The following is a 14,068-nucleotide window of genomic DNA, read 5'->3' on the forward strand; positions in this document are numbered from 1 at the left end:
ACCAACAAAAACAATAACAGAAAACTCTGGGGAAGGAAGAAAACTTATTTTCAGAAGTACCACACTATTAGATTCAAATGTTCCATGTCCATCAAAAAATATCACGAGGCATACAAAGAAACAATAAAGTATAGTCCATTCAAAGAAAATAGAATTAAATAAAACGTGTCCCTGAAGAAGAGCTAAAAGCAGACATACTAGACAAAGACTTTAAGACAAAGATATTAAAGAACTAAAGGAAGATATGGGGAGAGTAAAACAATGATGCATTAACAAAATGGAAAAATCAATAAAGAGATGGAAAACCTGAAAAGAAGTCGAAAAGAAATTCTGGAGCTGAAAAACACAACAACTAAAATGAAAAATTTACTACAGGGATTCAAAGGCATATATGCACAGGCAGAAGAAAGAATCAACTTGAAGATAGGACCATGGAAATTATTAAATCTGTGAAATGGGAAGAAAAAAGGTTGAAGAAAAATGAATGGAACCTAAGGGACCTGTGAGACACCATCAAATGGAACAACATATGCATTCTGGAAGTCCCAGAAGGACAAGAGAGGGAGAAAAGGGCAGAGAGATTTGAAGAACCACTGACTGAAAACTTCTCAAAATTGAAGAAAGACAAATATAACCACCCAAAAAGCTCAGCAAAATTTAAGTAAGATAAGCCCACACCAATACAAGTTATAATTAAATTGCCAAAAGACAAAGAGAGTGGGGCACCTGGTGCCTCAGTTAGTTAAGCATCCAACTTTTGATTTTGGCTCAGGTCATGATATCATTGTTTGTGAGTGTGTGGCTCAGGTCATGATATCATTGTTTGTGAGTGTGAGCCTTGCATTGGACTCTGCACTGACAGTGCAGAGCCTGCTGGGGATTCTCTCTTTTTCCCTCTCTCTTTGCCCCTCCCCCTCAAAATAAATAAATAAACTTTTAAAAAAAGACAGAATCTTGAACACAGCAAGAGAGAAGCAAATTGTCAAATACAAGAGGTCCTCAATAATATTATCAGCAGATTTCTCATCAGAAACACTGGAGGCCAGGGGCGCCTGGGTGGCTCAGTCAGTTAAACCTCCAGCTTCGGCTCAGGTCATGACCTCACATTCATGGGTTCGAGCCCCGAGTCAGGCTCTGTGCTGACAGCTTAGAGCCAGGATCCTGCTTTTGATGCTGTGTCTCTCTCTCTCTGTCCCTCCCCTGCTCATGCTCTGTCTCTCTCTGTATCAAAACTAAATAAAACATTTAAAAAAAAAAAGAAAGACTGGGGGCCAGAGGAAAATGGGCTGATATATTCAAAGTGCTAAAAGAAAAAAAATTTGTCAACCAAGAATCCTATATCCACTAAAACAGTCTTTCAAAAGTGACAATCAAAACATTCCCAGATAGTGGCACCTGAGTGGCTCAGTCGGTTAAGTGTCAGACTTCAGCTCAGGTCATGATCTCACATCTCATGAGCCTGGAGCCTGTTCTGGATTCTGTGTCTCTGTCTCTCTCTTCCCGTCCCCTCCCCTTTGAATCTCAAGTCTTCTGTAGACATAGTCGGACCATGAGTTTTTACCCATTGTGTTCATTTCTGTCTCTTGACTGGAGAGTTTAATCCATTTTCATTTAAAATAATTACTGGGTGGCTCAGTCAGTTAAGTGTCCAGCTTCGGCTCAGGTCATGATCTCACAGTTCGTGGGTTCAAGCCCCGCATCGGGCTCTGTGCTGACAGCTAGCTCAGAGCCTGGAGCCTGTTTTGGATTCTGTATCTCCCTCTCTCTCTGACCTTCTCCTGCTCGTGCTGTCTCTCTCTGTCTCTCAAAAATAAATAAAAAACATTAAAAAAAATTTTTTAATAAAGTAATTACTGATAAGAAGAAGCTGTTGTGCAGGGCCTGGGTGGCTCAGTTGGTTAAGCATCTGATTCTTGTTCTCATCTCAGATCCTTATCTCACAGTTCATGGGTTTGAGCCCTCATTGGGCTCTGTGTTGGAATGTGGAGCCTGCTTGGGATTCTCTCTCTCTCTCTCTCTCTCTCTCTCCCTCTCTCTCTGCCCATCTCCTGCTTGTGTGCCCTCTTGTTCTGTCTCAAAATAAATAAATATTAAAAAGATATTTAAAGGGGTGCCTTGATGGCTCAGTTGGTTAAGCGTCAGACTGTAGCTCAGGTCATGATCTCATGGTTTGTGGGTTTAAGCCCTGTGTCTGGCTCTGTGCTGACAGCTCAGAGCCTGGAGCCTGCTTCAGATTCTGTGTCTCACTCTCTCTATGCCCCTCCCCCACTCATGCTTTGTTTCTGTCTCAATAATAAATAAACATACAAAATTTAAAAAATAAATAAATAAAATAAAATAAATAGAAAGATATTTTTAAAAAAGAAGGGGCTGTTGCCATTTTGCTATTTGTTTTCCATATGCCTTATAGCTTTTTTTTTTTTGGCCTTTCATTTTCTGCATTATTCTTTTATATTTAGTGGGGTTTTTGGGTAGTGAAATATTTACATTCCTTTCTCATTTCCTTTTGTGTATATTCTATAACTATTTTACTTGTGGTTACCACAGGGATTGCATTCAATGTCTTAAAATTATAACATTCTAATTTCAATTCATACCAGATTAACCACAATAACACACAAAAATTCTGTTTCTTTACAGAAATGCCACCACTCCTTTCAGTTGTTGATATCATAAAATTATATCTTTATACAATGGGTGCCCCCAACACAAAATAATAATTCTTTTAAATGCATTAGTCTCCACTTTGATTTCTTAACACTTTTTTTTTTCTTAACACTTTTGACCAGTTTGCACAATATTAGAAAGGTTTGTTGTTGTTTTTCAAGAGTCTCCTTGGGACTAGATTTATGTGGACAAGCACCAGTGTTGGAAACAAAGCACAAAATGCCAGCCACTGTGCTGAGGACACAGATATGAATGGACCCTGCTGCGAGGGGTCACCAGGCTCCTGGGGAGACGGATCCCAATCCAATGTCAGACTCCCTGACTCCTCCCTTCCACCCTTTCATTTCATCTCCCTCTGCTACCCAAACTTCCTCCTCCAGCCAACAGGCATCTTTGTCTCAGGCTTTCCTGCCCTCAGGCTTTTGACTAAGCTGCTTTCTACACTAGTAATGCCCTGTCCACCTCCCTTTCTCTTTCTCTCAGCCTAGGAAAATCCTTATGGCTTTGCTTCTTTCTTTCCTCCACCAGGAAGCCATGAATGATCAGGAAGTGACCTCTCCCACTCCTAAAATGTAATGGCTCTTGCTACTGACATCTCTCCCATGGCACTTAATTATCATTTAGTGGCAGGTATTAGTCATTTGAATGCCTTCCCAGAAGGGGAAGGTGACACCCATGCACTCTGAGCTGGGGCAGTGGCCACTTTGCCTCCTGAGCTCATGGAGCCCCACCTCACTAGGAGAAGAGATAGTCAATTGAAAACTGCTGGAAAACGCCTCATCCTCATGCTGGGCCTCGGCCTTCATGAGAAATCTGGAAAGGAAGCCACACAGCAGCAACCACCTCAGCCACTTGTACCACTGTGCTGCCCTGGAGCTGGGAAGCACCACAGTGTCAGACTTAGCCTTTCTGTAGGCTGCCCATGTGCAACCGAGACCCAGAGGTGGCTCCAGAGATGAATATGGTCCAGCCAGGGTCTGAGACAAATAAGAAGCCTCTGGGGAGAAGAGGCAGAGGTGGGAAGACTGGGGCTGAGGACTGTGAGGTTAGCCCAGTCATTGGTTACACCCACCGAGTGACCCCTTTCCAGCACCAGCACCTCACCCCACAGGCCAGGTGACATTAAAGTGCAGTTCATGGGAGAACAGTGAGAGGTACTGGCCCCTCTCCAAGGTCCCACCATCGTCACAAGTACCTGGGGGAACAGGTTAATCCATGAAAGTACAGGTTGAGACCTCCCCCCCAAAAGACAAAGTTTAGGGACAAAGTATAAAGATAAGACCAAGAGCAGGTCACTCCCTCTATCCCCATGAGTGAGTCAGGCTTGCTGAAAAGATTAGGGCAATGTGCTCATTGTCTCCTCCACTGTGTCATAATCTGAATTGTGATAGCAATTATCACGGATAGTGTTGGGTAGTAGGAGTCAAGGTGCTGACCAGAGTTGTCTCTGAAGTCATGATGAGCGGGGGAGAGGGCATTGATTTGTATGATGGCAGGTGAAAAGCTGATACTTGGCTTTGAGACAAGTGGAAGCCAGTGATGGTTGGTATATTAGTCAGGAGACACCGGGTTTTGCTGAGATAAACAATCCTAAAGACCCAGTGGCTTACGCAGCAAAGGTTTCTTTCTCACCCGTGCTCCTCACCCACCCTAACGTCTGTGCTCTTCACTCTGTGACCCAGGCCAACGGAACAGCCGGTGTCTGAGACACAGCCAGTCTCATAGCAGTGGGAAATGACAGATGACAAAACCATGAGCTGGCTCCAAAAGCTTCTTTGCAGACATGACGTGCATACCTTCCTGCACACTCTATTGGCTAAAGCAAGTCACATGGTTGTCCTGGGTTTGATGAACAAGAAGTCACATGGTTGTCCTGAGTTCGATGGACAAGAATGTCTCACCAGGGAGAGGCACCACACTTGGGATGCCAAGCCTGCTATCACTGGGGTGGGGAGGTATAATCCATTCCAGGGAGGGAAAACAAATATACTAAATAATAACACAACACATCACAGCTGGGATCCTGGTAGCTATGGTTTATGCTAATCAGGTGCCATCAGTGACTCTGGCAAATAGGATCAAACCCCTGGCTGGCCTTTGTGTGCTTCTCAGAGATGTCCTAATGGAGATGAGAGCATTCAGGGTGCTGGTGGCCTCAACCCCGTAGTCAAGGTTATGGGAGCACTACCCATAGTGAGGGAGAGAAAACTCCTATAATGGGGAAACTATAGTTTCTGCAGTTACATCAGAAAGTGGGGGAGAAGGAAACTCCCCTCCCCGAACCAAGGAGATTTGGCAACATGCTCATAAAAGCACTGGAAGTGGGGAGGAGGTGCCTTCACACAGGAGGTCCTGTGTGAATGAATGACATGGTGCGAGGAGCAGAGACGGTAGCATCTGACGTCATTGCTGGACACTTTGTAGAAGAGATTAAGACAGGGGCGCCTGGGTGACTCAGTCGGTTAAGTATCTGACTCTTGGTTTTGGCTCAGATCATGATCTCACCATTTGTGGATTTGAGCCCCTCGTCAGGCTCTGTGCTGACAGCGCACAGCTTGCTTGGAATTCTGTCTCTCTCCCTCTCTCTCAGCCCCTCCCCCACTCCAACGCTCACTCTCTCTCTCTCAAAATAAATAAATAAATAAATAAACTTAAAAAAAAGAAACAAGAGGGGCACCTAGGTGCCTCAGTTGGTTGAGCCTCCAATGTTAGCTCAGATCATAATCTCAGAGTTTGTGAGTTCAAGCCCCACATCAGTACTGGTGGGAGATTGGAGAACATATATATATGTATATATAGTGAAATGATTACCACACTAAGTGTAATTAACATATTGCAACATATAGATACACGTCATTTTCTTGTGATGAGAACTTCTAAGACCCAGTCTCTTAGCAACTTTCAAATATGTAGTTCAGTATTTTTCATCATAGTGACCATGTCACGTAGTTTCATCCCCAGAACTTACTTTTTTTTATATTTATTTATTTTGGGGAAAGCGCAAGTGAGGGAGATGCAGAGAGAAGGGGACAGAGGATCCGAAGCAGGCTCTGCACTGAGAGCCTGACAACAGTGAGTCTGACGTGGGGCTCGAACTCGTGAACCGCGAGATCGTGACCTGAGTTGGACACTTAACCAACTGGGCCACCCAGATGCCCCATGTCTTTTTTTTTTTTAATGTATAGTTTAAGTAACTTTTATTATTTTATTTTTTTTATTTTTTATTTTATTTGAGAGAGAGAGCATGAGCCAGGGAGAGGGGCAGAGAGAGAGAGAGAGAGAGAGAGAGAGAGAGAATCTTGAGCAGGCTCCATGCTCAGGCTCAATCCCATGACCCTAGGATCATGACCTGAGGAGAAACCAAGAGTAGAAAAGCTCAAAGACTGAGCCACCGGGTGCCCCGGGCCGTTTCCACGTCCATATGATCATTATTGTGGATAATGTTGCAAATAACTGGGGGGACGGGAGCGAGCAGATATCCTTTCAAGTTAGTGTTTTTGTTTCCTTTAATAAATACTCAAAAGTGGGATTGCTAAATCCTATGTTAGTTCTATTTTTAATTTTTTGAGGGACCTCCATACTGTTTCCATAGCAACTCCACCAATTTAATTTACACCCCTCCCCACAGTGCACATAGGTTTCTTTTTCTCTACACCCTCGCCAGCACTTGTTATTTCTTGTATTCTTGAGGATCGCCGTCCTAACAGGTGTGAGATGAGATCTCACTGTGGTTTTGATTTGCACTTCCCTGCAGTACGTCTATGATACAGGAACGTCACGGGTAAAATGTTCTTCACTATGTTTTTTGAAATTTCTGTTTCCATGTGAAGTTTATTCTATGTGCAATTTTCCCCATCAATCTCTCTCTGTGTGTCTCTCCCTCTCTCCTTCCTTCCTTGTTTCATGCATGCAGAGTGATTCCTAGAATGAAATCAAGTGCTTCGCTCACACCACTCAGGAACCTAAGGCCATAAAGTCGCATTTCAAGTATGAGCCAGTTCTGTTTTTAACTTTCTTAATTGGTAATCTCACTTTATCACTCCTGCTTATAGTTTCTATATAGTTTCTATAAATGCATCACAGGCTTTATGACTCAATATAAACACTCTGGCTTGAGAAAGGGAAGTCCAGGGAGGGAGGGAGAGAGCGAGAGCTTGCCAGTTTCCCTAAGATAACAGGACTTCATATGCTATTGTTTCTGATTCCAAAGAGGACAAAGACCCTAAAAAACGTAAGCGTGGGATGTATCCCCTTAAGAGAAATGCTCACATTAAGTCAGAGAAAGGAATACCACTATTTATGGATTGATAGGGTCAAAAAAAAAACACAACACCTCACAAAAGGCTTATGCAAACATTTCCCACATGATCACTGATTTCTGAGGATTGTGGATGAGGAAGTCCAGGTCAGACCGAGGATTGTTCTGACGGTTCTACAAAGTGATATCAAATCAGGGAAATTGAGTCTTACCTTTCCCTGACATTTATTTCTTCCCTCTTATCTAGTTTTCTTCCTAGAGCCTTGGTGTAGCAGGAAGCTCTGTTACCTCGAGCCTGCCCCTCGGAACAGCTAGTGCCCTCCTGTAAATACTGAGGCTGCCGTTAGTCCCAACAGAATACTGAACAGTAAACACTCGCCTAAAATGCGACTGAAGCTTTGAAGCAAACTGATGACCCATTTGCTGAGTAGCAAAGGCCATAAGCAGCCACTCTGTTTTTACTTCCTGTTACTTATCATCTTGCTGTTTCCAAAGTCCGCTTCAGTTCGGTTTGGTTTGGTTTCTGGTTGGAGAAATTACTTGTGTAAAGCACACATTTCTCCTAGTGTTGTTTGTTTATTTAAGGAATTAACGGGGGGGGGGGGGGGGGGGGGGGGGGGGGGGGGGGGGGGTGGAGGGGAAGGTTCCCAGCTGGCTCAGTCCGTGGAGCATGCGACTCTTTTCCATTTTTTTTACAATTTTGTGTGTGTGTATGTGTGTGTGTTTTAATTTATTTTTGAGAGACAGAGAGAGACAGTGTGAGCAGCGGAGGGTCAGAGAGAGAGGGAGACAGAGAATCTGAAGCAGGCTCCAGGCTCTGAGTTGTCAGCACAGAGCCCGACTCAGGGTTCAAACCCATGAACCATGAGATCATGACCTGAGCTGAAGCTGGACGCTTAACCAACTGAGCCACCCAGGCACCCCACGAATGTGACTCTTGATCTCAGGGTCTGGGTTCAAGCCCCACATTGAGTGTAGAGCTTACTTAAAAAAAAAAAAAAGAAGTTGAGGGGTGCCTAGGTGGCTCAGTTGCTTAAGCATCCGATTTTGGCTCAGGTCATGATCTCACAGTTTTGTGTGTTTGAGCCCCACATCAGGCTCTGCACTGATGGATCAGAGCCTGCTTGGGATTCTCTCTCTCCCTCACTCTCTGACTCTTCCCCACTCGCACTGTCTCTGTCTCGTTCAAAATAAATAAATACACTTAAAATAAAATAAAATAACATTTAAATAAATTAATTTAATTAAACATTTTTTTTTTAAGAAGTTAAGGCACCTGCGTAATTCATTGGGTTGAATGCCTGACTCCTGATCTCTTGAATTCAGCTCAGGTCATAATCTCACGGTTGTGGGGATCGAAGCCCCTGTCAGGCTCTGTGTTGAGAGCAGAGTCTGCTTAAGATTCTCTCTCACTCCCTCTCTCTCTCCCCTCCTCCACTCATGCTCTTTTTCTCTCTTTCTTTCTAAAATAACAATAATAATAATTTTAAAAAATAAAAAAATAAAGAAGTGCACATATGCCTGAGAGAATCCAGGGCTTTTGCCTCAGGCCACGGCAGGAGAGGGCAGCTGGGGTGACGGAAATAAGGAAGTGTCACTTAATAAGGGAGGCAAGGACGGAGGAGAGGGCTAGGGAAACGGGATCATGGAAGGGGCTAGAAGTGTTATCATCTCCTGACAAATGCCTTCTAGTTTCCAGAAGGCCCAGGCTCTCTGTGGATTCCATGCCCTCCCCCACCAGCCCTCCTGCCTACAGAGGATCTTGACCAACATGGAGCCCCAGGCAATGGAATGGTCTGGAGGGAAGGAAGAGTCTCCAGAAGTGGCCCCTGAGATGGGGGGGTGGTCGGGAAGGGTCAGGGAGACGGGCCTGGGACTCAGAGACCACTACACTGGGCTGTGGGCCCAGGACGTAATAGGGAGACGCAGGAGGCACTATTCTGTTCACAGTGGCGGCGCCGGGCATTCCATGCCCTCAGGCTCTGACCTGGAGGCCACAGTCTGTCCGGAGGGGTCTCTGGCTAAGGGAGTGGGATGGATGTGTGAGGTCTCGAGTGGGGTGGAGGAAGGGCCCCTGGAAACTGCGCAGACTGTCACTCATCCTTCTTCGTCCACAGAGCTCATCTGCACCTGCTCTCTTCATTTAAAATGCTGGGGTCTCTCACCCAGACCTGAGCGAGGCCTGAGAGAGAGACAGAGAAATGGAGAGTGAGGGAGGAAGGACAGAAGGGAGGGAGTCTCTGGAGAGTGGGAGGCAGGGAGGGAGCCGTCCAGGAAGCGCAGGAGACTCCTGCAGAGACCTGCCCCACCCTTTTTCTTGTCTTGGATGCCAGGAGTTAAGTTTCTGGAAGTCACAGAAAAAGGTAAGTGACTCCAAAGCAAGCCAACCCTATCACAGGACCAAGTTCTCAATCTGAACCCAGGGCCTCCACTTATTAGCTGAGGACGTAAGCAAAAGCTTAACCTCTGCGTCTATCAGTTTCGATTTCCTGACTGTTCTATTCCAAGGATGGAAGAACAGGTGCGCCCTACCCCTGCAGACGTCGTCGGCCAGGATTAAATGAGATGATGTTTAGCAAAGCACTGGGACCAGTGGCTCCTAAACTACAAGCCCTCGGTGAACACTAATGTGGATGTAATATGGGGTCTGGGCCACTCACCAGCCCCACTCTGGTGTCCCCAGTATTGTGAATATTCACCCCAGGACAGCTGGCCATACCTTGCAGTCAGCCTGCACTGTCCCCAGACAAGATGAAGGATCCCAGAAGGTCCCCTGGCCCGCCAACTTGTGTGTCTGATGCTTCCTGTCGCTGGAACCACAGCCAGGTTCATCCAAGGAAATCTCTGCCCTGGGATGGCTCTCACTGGCTGGCTGATAGCTGAGGGCAGCTGGGAGCAGCTGGGAATGTTTTCAGGAGCTCTGTGGGTGTCAAACACAGATAGTACCTAGTGCCACCTCACCAGCTGTTTTCTGAGAAGTCCTCCAGCATGCATTGCTAACATTTCAACCAAAACCAGCGTCAGGGTTGACTGGTACCTGTGTGGAACCAGGATCTGAGCAGAGAGAGAATTAGCACACCAGAGACCCCGTCAGGATCCTTTGAGGATCCTGAGTTCCTTTGAGGTTTTGACACCAGGGCAGATAAAATGGTAAATGGGGGCGGAGGGGGGGGGGGCTAAATGCACTCCCGGTGAAATAAAAGACAGATTTCACTCCTTTTGGAATCATTACAGCTCATGGGCGGAGAGCAACCGCGAGAAGAGGACTGATGTCTGTAATTAATCAATCGGAGGCACAAGGATATGACACCTCCACTCCACCCTCCCCCGCCCCAGCCAGAAAGGGGGTGAGAATAAGCCAAAGGATGTTTGATGAACTGCATGGGGAACACTGAAAAACGGTTAAATATTTTACAGAGTTGTGGTGATAAAACGAGTCTGTCCAGAGACAGGCTAAAAGTTGTGTGAAATGCTCAAAACTAGCAAAAGAGGGAAAAGGTACAAATAAGATTGGATGGGCGATTCTGAGCAGGAATCATGTGAAATCATGTAACTTGGATCAAATATGCATTTTAGGCCAATCTTCAGAAGGGGGCACAGGATGGAGTGGAGAGAGGGAAGGAAAGTGTCTTACAAGGCTCATGCTCCCGACTCTTCAGGTCAACGGACCCGGTTGAATGGGATAGGGCAGTGGCCTCATCGGGCGCCCTCCAACCTTCAGCCGGGACAGCCCCTGAGGACATCCGGAACCGACGCTCCTGCCCTGCTCTGCACGCGGGAATCGTGGGAGGATTGGGTCTGGGCGCTGCGTCGCCACAGCCGGGCCGCCCCTTCTCTGGAACCCCCTTTGCCGCCCTCACCCCCACCCCCACCCCAGCGAGATCTCCGGCCTCGCCTCGGCCGCCCCTCCCCTGGAAGCTCCCGACTAGACGCTCAGGCTCCCGACCAGCGCCCTCCAGCGGATGGCTCGAGACAGTCGTTTCGGTAGGAAAGCAGCCGGAGCAGGACGTCACCGGTCACAAAAATTGCAGAGCACGGTGGCATACCTGAGAGAAGGTGTTGGGGGCGCCATCCCAGAGTTGAGACTTTTTTTTCTTTTCTTTTTAAATTTTTATTTAATTCCAAGTTTGTTAAATATATAGTGTAATCATGGTTTCAGGAGTAGAATTAACTTAGTGATTTATCACTTACATATGACACATAGTGTTCCTCCCAAAAAGTGCCGTCCTTAATTAATACCCATCACCCATTTAGCCTATCCTCCCCACCCACCTCCGCTCCAGCAACCCTCGGTTCGTTCTCTCCATTTAAGAGTCTCTTATGGTTTGCCCCCCTCTCTCTGTTTTAATCTTATTTTTCCATCCCTTCCCCTACATTCATCTGTTGTGTTTCTTAAATTCCACATATGAGTGAAATCATATGGTATTTGTCTTCCTCTGACTTATTTCGCTTAGTATAATACATTCCAGCGCCATCCACTGTTGTTGCAAATTGCATTTTAGAAGTGTGTTTCTGGGCGCCTGGGTGGCTCAGGGTTAAGCGTTTGTGGATTCAAGCCCTGAGTCAGAATCTTGGCTGTCAGCACAAAGTTGGCTTCAGATCCTCTGTCCCCCTCTCTCTGCCCCTCCTCCCCTCAAAAATAAATAAGCATTTAAAAAAATTAAAGCAGAACTGTGTTTCAGTCCTACACTAAAGGAGGCAACGGCAGCCATCAGGGGATTTGGCAGAGGATGGCTGTCCCCCGGTATCTGCTCCCTTTCCTCCCTTAGTATTAGAACTGCCGAATTTTAGGTGAGTTTGCAGACATCCAGAACAAAAACTACATCTCTGACCCTCCGGCATAGCCAGTTATGACCTTAGGATTAAATTCTGGCTGTGTAATATAAACCAAAGTGCTGTGTGTGTGATTTCCAAGAAATGACCTGAAAGGGGGAAGCGATGCCCTTCTTCAGGCTTTCCTCCGTCCTGCGTGCTGGGATGCAGATCCGATGGCTGAGGCACCAGCAGCCAATTTACACCATGCAGTGGAAGCTACATGCTGAAGGTGGTTAAGTAACAAAATTCTGGGCAAAGAAACCCGGTCCCTGATGTTGAGGGTGCTATGCCAATCCTGCAGTCTACTTCTGGGTCACTTTTATGTAAAAGAGAAATGTATTTCCATTATATTTCATTCAAGCCATTATTGGTTGTTTCTCTATCTCACGTAACTGTGCTGAACCCTAACCAAAAAACAGAGGAGATGAAAATCCTCTTTTGTTGGCAGACGTAGGGCAAGGACTGTAGCAGAAGTAGTGGTCCTTGGTGCTGGCGGAGGTGGCAGGCAAGGATGCCAGGGAACTAGAACTGGAGGAACCGGTGGTAGAACCAAGGCTGATTCCTGGATAAACAGATTCTTCCATGGGAGAATCAAGGACACCCCTGTGGTGACAGCTGTGGAGGGTGGGGTCAGAGAGGAGGCTGGGGAGGTTACTATGTTGAACCATCTAGGGAAAGGTGTCATGGCTAGACAGGCGAGGTCCTTCTGTTAACAAAGTTTAGGGAGAAGCCCGAGGTAAAAACAGGAATGTTCCTGAAATTTCTATCCATTTTTAAGAACAGGCTCAAATCTGTGACCATCTCCCTTTGTGGCCAGAGGCGTCCCTGTTAGTCCATGTACCTGCTGACTGCCCAACAGCACCTTCTTCTGACCCACACAGGCTGTTGGTCCTCAGGAGGTCAGTTTGGGGGACACCTGCTCTAGCACTGCTCTGCATGTGATCCTCAGACCCCCTCCTAGGACTGCCCTAACAACTTACTGAAACTGCACACTTCAAGGATGCCACCCAATCCCAGATGAATCAGTCCCTCCAGCGGTCCCCATGATTCTGACGTATACTCAAGTCCAATCCACCATTTTGCACATGGGGAAACTGAGGCCCAGACAAGGAGTGAGACTTTCCAAAAGTCTCACTGACAGCAGAGCACTGGGCAAGAATCCAGGAATCAAGACCTCCAGTCGGAGGTTTACTCCAATGCCATGTGGATCCTCTGTCCTGGCTCTCTCAGGTGGCCCCTTGCTAACTTAAAGGCTGTCTGAGATGGGACACATCGCATGGCCTCTCCCATCCTCACAATCCTGGGACAAACCGCAGGCGGAGGACACACCTGTGGCCCCTCAGCACACCTCTCAGCTGTGCTCTCAGCTGCAGAGCCTTGGCCACATCTATAAGCAGGCACAGGACCGCATGCCCTAGGACTCCATGCAGACTTGCCGATTCCTCTGACTAGACATTCTCTCCTTTTTTAATGTTTCTTATTTATTTTGAGAGCAGGAGGAAGGGAGAGAATCCCAAGGAGGCTCCACGCTGTTAGCTCAGAGTCCAACGCAGGGCTCGATTTCTCGAACCTGCCTTGTCCTTTCACCCTGCAAGTCACGTAGCTCATAACTAACGTGGTCCCTGACCTCCTTTCTCCCGCAACAACACCAACTGTCCATTTTTCAGTCCCTTGCCCAAACCCACAGCCCGATTCCTGCTCTTTGGGGAGTGGAAGTAGGGGCATGGTTTGTAATCAATGGGGAGCTCTCAACCAGTGGAGCTAAGACGTTGAAAACCGGATGTAGGGAACCTCGGTGTCCACGCGGGGTATCTGGGGTCCGTGAAGAGCGAAGGGCGGAACGTGAAAACGGTGTGAACAGACTGTGGTGAGGTTTCCAGCAGCCCGCACCCCATCCCAGTCTCGGAGACGCGAAGAGGCTGCTTTCGGCGCCACCTGGCGGCCGTCGCGTGAGAGTGGCGAGGGGACCCAGCTCGGACCCCACTGGCCTGCGGCGGTCGGTTCCCGCGGGACTGGCAAGCGTGGGGGCGTCCAGCTTGGAGAGCCAGGACTGCGCGGCCCGGGACCGGGAATGTCTCTGGATTCGGGAGGACCCCACCGACCCGGCCAGGCCCCGAGAAGACCCGGGGACGACGACCCTTGGCGGCTGCCGACCCGCAGCAGCGTGACGGGGCGCTGCGGGGCGCTGGGCGCCCGAGTCAACGTGCGCGCGTCCGCACGCCCCGCGCAGCACCCCGCACCGCCGCGCGCGCGCGCGCACGCACGCCCCCACGCACGCCCGCGCCGGCCGGTCTCCCAAGCAGCGGGCTGTGGGCGCCTGAGCCCAAC

Source organism: Suricata suricatta, chromosome 8 (genome assembly GCF_006229205.1).
Source record: "Suricata suricatta isolate VVHF042 chromosome 8, meerkat_22Aug2017_6uvM2_HiC, whole genome shotgun sequence".
NCBI classification, from domain to species: domain Eukaryota; kingdom Metazoa; phylum Chordata; class Mammalia; order Carnivora; family Herpestidae; genus Suricata; species Suricata suricatta.